Source organism: Cinclus cinclus, chromosome 12 (assembly GCF_963662255.1).
Source record: "Cinclus cinclus chromosome 12, bCinCin1.1, whole genome shotgun sequence".
NCBI classification, from domain to species: domain Eukaryota; kingdom Metazoa; phylum Chordata; class Aves; order Passeriformes; family Cinclidae; genus Cinclus; species Cinclus cinclus.
Window position 1 is genome coordinate 16,399,306 of NC_085057.1, and position 8,020 is coordinate 16,407,325.

The following is an 8,020-nucleotide window of genomic DNA, read 5'->3' on the forward strand; positions in this document are numbered from 1 at the left end:
CCCAGCAGCAGAGCTGTAAGGAAGCACCAGGTACATGTCAGTGATGGTGAGAACAACTCACTGCTACCTGCAAGAAGCTCCTGTAGCAGTCCCTTGGTTTGATTCACACACATTTGGTATTGTTAGAGTTGTATTCAAGCTCAAAATGACTCCTTTTTTTTTAGATTTCATTTATTGTGTTTTTCATTTTGTTTTGGATTCATATGATTTGGGGTAAAATTACTTAATGAAGTAATATTTTAAAATTAATTCTTATGCCACAGCTTAAAATCCATGAGTCTGTCATGCCTCTGTTTTCTCTGATTAGAATGGCTTTTCTCCCCTGGCTGGCTGCTGGGCTGGAGCTCTGTGTTACAGACAGGCAGTGTTCAGTGGCCAGACAAGTATAAAACATCACAGGACAGGCAGTAACAGCACACAAATCTTGTAAATAATTTCTAATAAATCTGAAGGAGCAAACAAGGTTTGCTGAGTTTGTCTTGTTGACAGGTGAAGTTGGGAGGCTCCTCCATGCCTGGTTCACTCTTTCCCTGCTGTGTCAGGGGGAAGATTTATCTGTGTGCTTAGGAGCCCTGAGCAGTGATCTCACAGCTTCACCTAGAAACAGGAGGCATTGCCAGTTCCTCTCTCCCCACCCTTCTAACCAATGAATCAAAGGGAGAGTTGTGTTCCACTCTGGTAGATTGTGTTCCTGCTCACAGGAAGAAAAACTTGTGCTGATTAATGAGATTTATGCTGCGAGCAATAGAAAAATAAGATCCCAAGCCCTCTAAATTCTCTAGAACTTGCACTATTTCTTAAAAACAAATAAGATTTTAAAAAAAGCCAGGCTGTAATGAGGAGCACCTGATGAGATTTGAGCAAACATGATCCTGGTCTTAGACTAAGAGACACAATACTTGTTGCCAACAGGTGCATTGATTTGGATATTGGCCAGTATATTTTTGGTTTTCACACATTTCAGGTGTTTCTTTGTGTAATGTGGGAAATATTGTTGTTCTTAACATCTTACTTTTTATCTTCCTCTGACATAAGGTAAAATTGTCAAATTTCCCATTCTGATTCATGGTTTGTATTTTAACTCTCTAAGAACTTAGGATTTTAGATTGTGTTGTAATTTTCTCAGTTAAATTCAGGAAACTGTGTGTTTGTATGTAAGTGTGCACCCATATATACTCATAAAAAATTGGAGAGTGAATTCTTGCTGTAAATATATGAGAACTGGCAGGAACTGAGTTAAGAGCTGTAGGAGCAGCCACAGCACGTGAGTGTCCTGATGTTCAGCAAAGGAAGGCAACTTCCAGGGCCTAAGAAAATTAGAAAAGTAGCCATAAAACACAGCATAGCTGAATCTGGGGACCCTGCTACTGAGAACTCAGCAAGTCTGGTTCTTTTAGCTTAATTCTCTCTAAGTAAATTAAATTCCCCTGACATAAATGTGTGTAGGAACAGTTCTGTTTAAAATTCATACAGTATTTTAATCTGATTTAACTTGCTAGATAGACAACCAATAATTTTCCCCTTATCTTGAATAATTCTGTATGTGGGTAACACTGGAGGGTGAAATAAATAAGATTACTTTTTTAATTTGACTGGGTTCATTTTAGGACAAAAAAAACCCCAATTGTTATGAAAATACAGCATGCTAACACCTTTCTGTGTTAGCTTTCTGCATATTCCTCATCCACAGTATTAAAAGGAAATTATTATGGTTCCGTTTCTGCTCTCTTTCAGTGATTATTTAGAGCTAGGAGATTATTCAGCTTGATAGTGATCCCTTCTTGTTAATCTGCTGTGCTTGAAAATGAATTAGGATTAGGAAAGTAACCATTTATCATGAATGACAAAGACTCAGGGGTCACCAGTAGGTCACCTACAAACCTCTCTGTGGTCAGTCTTGTAGACAGCTTGGGCTGGAAGGATTTTGCTGATACATTTTTCTGAGTCCATTTGATTCAGCTTTTATCTTATTGCTGCACCATAACTCAAATCACGTGCAAATCTTTTCCATGTTTTTCTAATTATTCTTCTAAATTTCTCTTTTCTCTCCTTCATCTTTATTAATAAGCCTCTAGTAGCTTCAGAGTACTTTGAGGAACAGTGAGTTGTTTGTAGAGTGCAAATCGTGCACCAATGAGGCAAATGAAACTAGAAGAATTAAGTGATTTTCCTTGGGGGAAGTTTGGTGAGCAGACCAGGGTTAGAAATCTGTTCCTAACCTTCTATTTTGTGATACAAGTGTCTCTTTTCTCTTTCTTTGCTGCCGTCTCATCTTTCTTTCTGTGCCCTGCGTTCTCTTTCCTTTCTTCCCTCCATAAATCCCTTCTGCACCCATTTGGGAAGCAGGACCTTTGCCAGATGTTTTACAACTAGGGCTGCTTGGGGAGCACTGAGCCAGCCCAGGGAGACCCAGCTTTGTGTGGGAGGATGGGTTTGTAGGGCTAGTGCAGAAGGCAATTTTCCTCAATGAATTACAGCTGTACTGATTGCTGGGGAGTGGAAACAGCCTCGCCTGCCCAGTGAGGATGGGGTTATAAAAGAGTGGGTCAGCTGCTCAAGAGTAAGTTGGAGTTGGAGCTCCAGAGTCTGCTGCAGTTTGGGATGGAGGCTGCTGGCTGTGCTGTGAGGAGGAAGGCACGTGTGGTCATGCAAGGGACAGACAAGGTAAGAAGATGCTGTGTGAGGGACAGACAGGGTTAGGTGGCTGGGAAAGGGACAGGTTGGGTTCAGCCAGTCGTGCAGAGAGGAGAGAAGGAGTCAGTGCTGTGTGGAGCTGCCTTTGGGGAAAGGAGTCAGAGTAGCCTGAGAGAAGGCACGAAAAGTTTTTAATGAGGGGCTGGTGTTGGTGCAAGTTGTGTCCCTCTTGACATAATTACCAGAGCTTTGTGGTAGGGACAGTGTTCTGTGGGGATGTTGGGAAATGGCTGGAGCTGCACTCAGCTGTGGTTTTTAAGCTGTGCCTGAGCCTTCCCATGAGCTGGGCTTAGTGAGGGCACTGGCCTGGGCCTGGGCTGGTCCTGCAGCTCCTTGGGATGAGCTCAAACCCTGCCCCTTCTCCTAATCCTTATCCAGCATCCTAAGGACGGAAAACCCCTCCTAGGCAGGGCTTCCTAAGGGTTAAAAGCCCTCCTAAGCAGGGCCTTTGCTCACAGTTCAGTCCTGTCCCACTGATAAATCTCCACACCTTTCTCTGCCCCCTGTGCTCCACGTAGTTGTTTACAAAATCAGATTCTGGATTATTTTTTCTGACTTCAACAAGTAACATTTTAACTACAAGCTAGAAATTCTGTAACTCCTGAAGGCAGCTGGTTGAGTCTCTTCATCCTTTCTTTCCCCCCCCCCCCCCCCCATCAGAAATGAAGATTATGGTTAAAGAGGTCCCTTCTAGTGTAGTTTTCTCATGAAGTCTTTAAAGTGTTTTTGACTTATGTGAAAGTATGGAAAAGTAAGACGTTAAAGCATTCAGAATTTCCTTTATTCATGTTGGTTTCATTGCAATTTCACAAATTGGAAATAGAGGTTCCAGATGAGACTTAGCTTTCCAAAATAGTTCCTGGAAATAGTATAAGCTCTTTTCCAGTTAAGTAGCATAAAAAGAGAAGAAAACTTCAAGGTTTTTTTCTTGTGTGATTTTTTTTTTTTTTTTTTCCTCCTCCCCAAGTGTGATTGAGATTTGTCTGTTCTCCTTCTACATTTGGGCAGACAGTTCCATTCCTGTTAATTGGGGAAGGAAAACTTTTAAAGATATTTTATGGTTCAAATTCTATGTTATTAACTGAATTCCATATGGCAAGAAAAAAAACCCCCAAGTATTATGTACCATATATTCTATCTGTCCTACTGTAAGGCAAAAAAGGATGAAAATTGGTGTATGAATGTAGAGCTGACCCTGCAGCTTTGCAGCTAGAACTGGTGGGTCTCAACTCTCAGTCATCCCAGGGAGCACAGTGGGATGCCTTAAAACAAGAATTGCAATTGAGACAAAAACTGTGGGAATTGGAAGTCCAGGGTCCCCTGATTTCAGACAGAACTAAATCCAGCTTTTAAAGTGCAGTGAAAACTACTGGAAGAGCTTCATAAGAACAGGTATCAGAAAAACTGAACAAAAACCCGTCTTGTTTCTGTGTATTCTCTTTATACAGACTGTTTTAAGTAAGAAAATCCCTTATTTGATAGCAAATTTGTAGATATTATTTGCACTTAACCTTCTCTTCAGAGCACACTAAGAAATTAATATAGTGGCCAGTTTAGAAGTTCTGTGCAAGTTAGTCCAGCAACAAAGCAACTATTCAGTGTTAAAATCAATGGGTAAATGGAAGGGCTGTGTGAGGAGGAAGGGAATAATTTGTAATCCATCTCAGTCCTCAGCCTGTGCTTTCTAGAGACAGAGACCACATTTCCTGATTCAGAGCAGTCACCAGCTTGTGATCTGGGGGTTTCCACAGAGTTTAAGGATTGTTTCTAAAGACACTGCTAAAAGAACAGTTATAGGCTATTGTAGCTAGAACTTCAGAGTTAAATTTGCATTGTAAAATATTTCTGTGAGCAGTGTTCAGGAGAGCGTTGGTGAAGGGATGTGCGTGCTCAGGGAGAAATGGGAGCTCCATCCATTAAGGGGCTGAGAAGTACTCACAGGGCATCTGGCTCCTGACCACTGCAAACAGCTCTGGCTGAGCTCATTTAGTGGAACCTGGCCATGGGTGGCTGCTCTGAGGGAGGAGATGCTGCACAAGGGCAGAATTGACTTCAAGGGCTTCTTTGGAGCAGCAAGAAGGAAGAAACCTTTTGTTCCTTCCTCCAGAACTACTGTTTAATAGGTTGGATTCTTTGGGCACTTTTTGCGGCGTAGCCGGATGTGGTTTTGCCCTCTGCAGTGAAATGTGTACCTGTGGCTTTTTCCTGAATCTCCCGTGAAATCTGCCCAAATTCCATGGATGTTTAGAAGGTGACATTGAGTGTTCCTTGAGCTCTAATGCAAGACTATTGTACAGTACAGCTTGAGAAAGTTAATATGAACACAAGAGAGTGCTTCCTCTGTAAACTGCAGTTTCCTTTTTGGGCGCTGGGAAAAGCAAACTGCATAACTTACTCTCTACAGTTTTTACTGATCCCTGGGTTTTCTGCATGACATGTTCAGAATATCAATGCATATAAAAACCAGACACTTTCCTGTGTTCCTGAGACACCACTGCTTACAAAAGGACAGCGGTAGGGCAAGGGGATTGTAATTATGTGTTGACCTCTCACTTCCTGAGAGAAACTCCATGAAATTCCGAATAATTGCCCAATGCCCTGGTACATATTGGTCTCCCTTTGGGATTAATAAACTCGGGGGTCTTTGGCCTCTGAGGTGCCTGACCTTGGTGGAACACACACAGAGGCACCATTAGTATCAGCATGAAGAAGGATCAAAGCTGAGAAGGGAGAGCAGTGATGGTCAGTGCCCCACATGGCAGTGAGAGATCTTGGTTCTTTGTCTCTTATGGGCTCCATGGATTTCAAACCTTTGCCATTCCTTTGCCAGGGAAGTGCTCTTGCCATGAGATTACAAATTTGCCAGTGGCTAGGAAAAACAACCAAATCAAGGAGGCTGAGGGGATACTAAGAGGGAGAAGCACTTCATAGAGTGATGGAGAGACCTTCCATGCAAAGTTTGAGTTTCAGGGCTGGTGATATTTGGTGCTTTCTCAGAGGGATAAAATCCATAACCACTTTTCCCTCAGTAAAGCTGCTCAGTATTCATGCAACCCTTGGCTGTTTCCAGTTGCAGCACTGACTCAGCTCTTCACTCTGTGGGCCTCTGTGCAGTGCAGATTTATCCTTAAGCCAGACATCCCAGGTTTGAAATGTCTTTGCAAGTGGGTGTGGTAAATTGAGAAAACTCTTCAATCTCTACTGTTGGTTGGCTGAAGTGTTGTACCACTCTCCATATTCTCTGTTGTCACACCTGCTTTTAGAAATCTGACCTTTTGGGGTGAGTTGTGCAGAAAGCTCTTTCCCAGGTGTGAGTTGTGTGATCCCACGTGGGAGCATGGGTGATCCCTATCCCACACAGAGCTTTCCTCACCAGGGTCCAGCCCACTGAGTACTTTTAGCAGCATCTCTCCTGCTGGTAGGGTAAAATCAGTCAATTATTTCTGCAGGAATTAAATTATGGCTGCATTCTATATCACATAGCAAAGTGTGGGGTTTTGTAGTTGTCTAAAAATATATTTAAATACAGTATTTTACTGAAAAGGCAGTTTATACTGAGGCATGACAGAGGTAGTTCTGTAAGCTCTGTTATTAATAAAAATATTATCCTCTTATTCACATCTCATTGGAGTGACCACAGTATCTAATGTGGTGCAGGTTCAAAATATTTTTTCTTGTCTATGTGTTTATTTATCAGAAGTCACTCTGTTGTTCTGAGAAGGTGTTTTACATCTGTGTTTTCCCTTCAAACTGCCTGTTTTGTGAATTTGGAGGATCTGGATGAGTTCTGAAATCAATCAAGAGGTTGTGGGTGGAACAAAAAGAAAGGATAAAAGATAGGAGTAACATTTTGAGAAAAATCTGGTTTTGTGGTTCATTTTCTTGATGGAAAAACTGACTAAAATTGCCTGTTCATTATGTTTCCATAATTTGAGATTTGAATGGAGTTTGGATTTTGGCTTTGTGTTTGTTCTCTGTTTCAATAAGAACACAGGCAATTTTAATGTTTTCATGCCTAGGAGGCTCTGAACTTTGGACAAGTAGAGTTTTTATTCTTTCCAAAGCCTCCATCTGAAATTGTGTTTTTCAAGCTCAAAAAGATGCTTTTATCTCTGTAATGACTTTGGTAACCATGTGACTTCTTTCCCTCCTCATGAAATAGTTTATCTGAATTAATGTGAATATATACCACCAGTGAAGTTCCTAAGCTGCAATGAAGTGGCTTTGTTTTGTTTGCTTTTTTTGTTGCCCCTTAATATTCTCAGCTGAGGGTTGTGTAACAGAAAGGTTTATTTACTCTGGGCAGTTTTCAAGCATAGACATCTCTGACAAACAAGAGTTTAGCAATTCTCTTTCATAAATTTCTTTCTTTCAGAAGATGCGTGCCACTTATTACAGTTGTCATGAAAAGTCAGCTTTTTCTCTAGGTTGGTTAATTATTGAGGACTTACAACCTTGTAAAATCCTTGACACCAAAATGCAGAAAGATTACTTGATCCACCAAGGAAAATGCAAGTGGCACATGACTCCTACTTTGTACCCCAAACCAAGCTGTACTAATCTTATGACAGATCACATTTTACACAGCTTTTATCTGAAGAAGCACAGAGGGTTTTCCATCTGAAATATTCACCTGTAAGGTGAATTGATGTTTATCAGCTCAATGTCTTACATTATAAAGGCACCATGACCAATACTGTGTTAGCCTAAAACTGGTGGTGAATCTAATGAGCTAAATGCAACCTTGCTAACCACTGCTTGAGGGGAAACCAAAATGCTAGAAATTCTGATTGGGCTTACCAACTAACTGGTATTCAGTTAATCTTAGGATTAAAATTAAAGAAATCTGAGTAGTCATTTAAAACATTCCACTTCTGACAAATCTCCCTCAAATCCATTTTAAAAGAACTGCAGCCTGACTTTTGAAAGGAGTTTGGGAGCCCTCTAAAATGGCAGTGTATAATTGAACTTCTAGCCATGTGTCATCAGATCTGAAGTAGCACATTGTCTTCTGTCTGATAACACACAGTGATACTGAGCCAGCCCTGAGGAAATCCACTTTCTGTTAAAGCTCCAAGGAAATGAGGGGAAGAGGTAGCACTTGGGTCAAGAGTCCAAACCATTCCTATCATGAGCAATCATATCAGTCTAAATCCTTCTGGATTAGGCTTACTCTCAGAAATCTAAGTTGTTCCTGAAGCTCTTCTTGGAGTAGTGTAACAGAATCTTATTCCAGCTTTCACTTCATCCAGTTGGTTTGGGATGCAGATGGGTTAGCCTTTCCTCCTCACTTGTCTTTGTCCTTTTCAAGTGTTTAAAACAAATA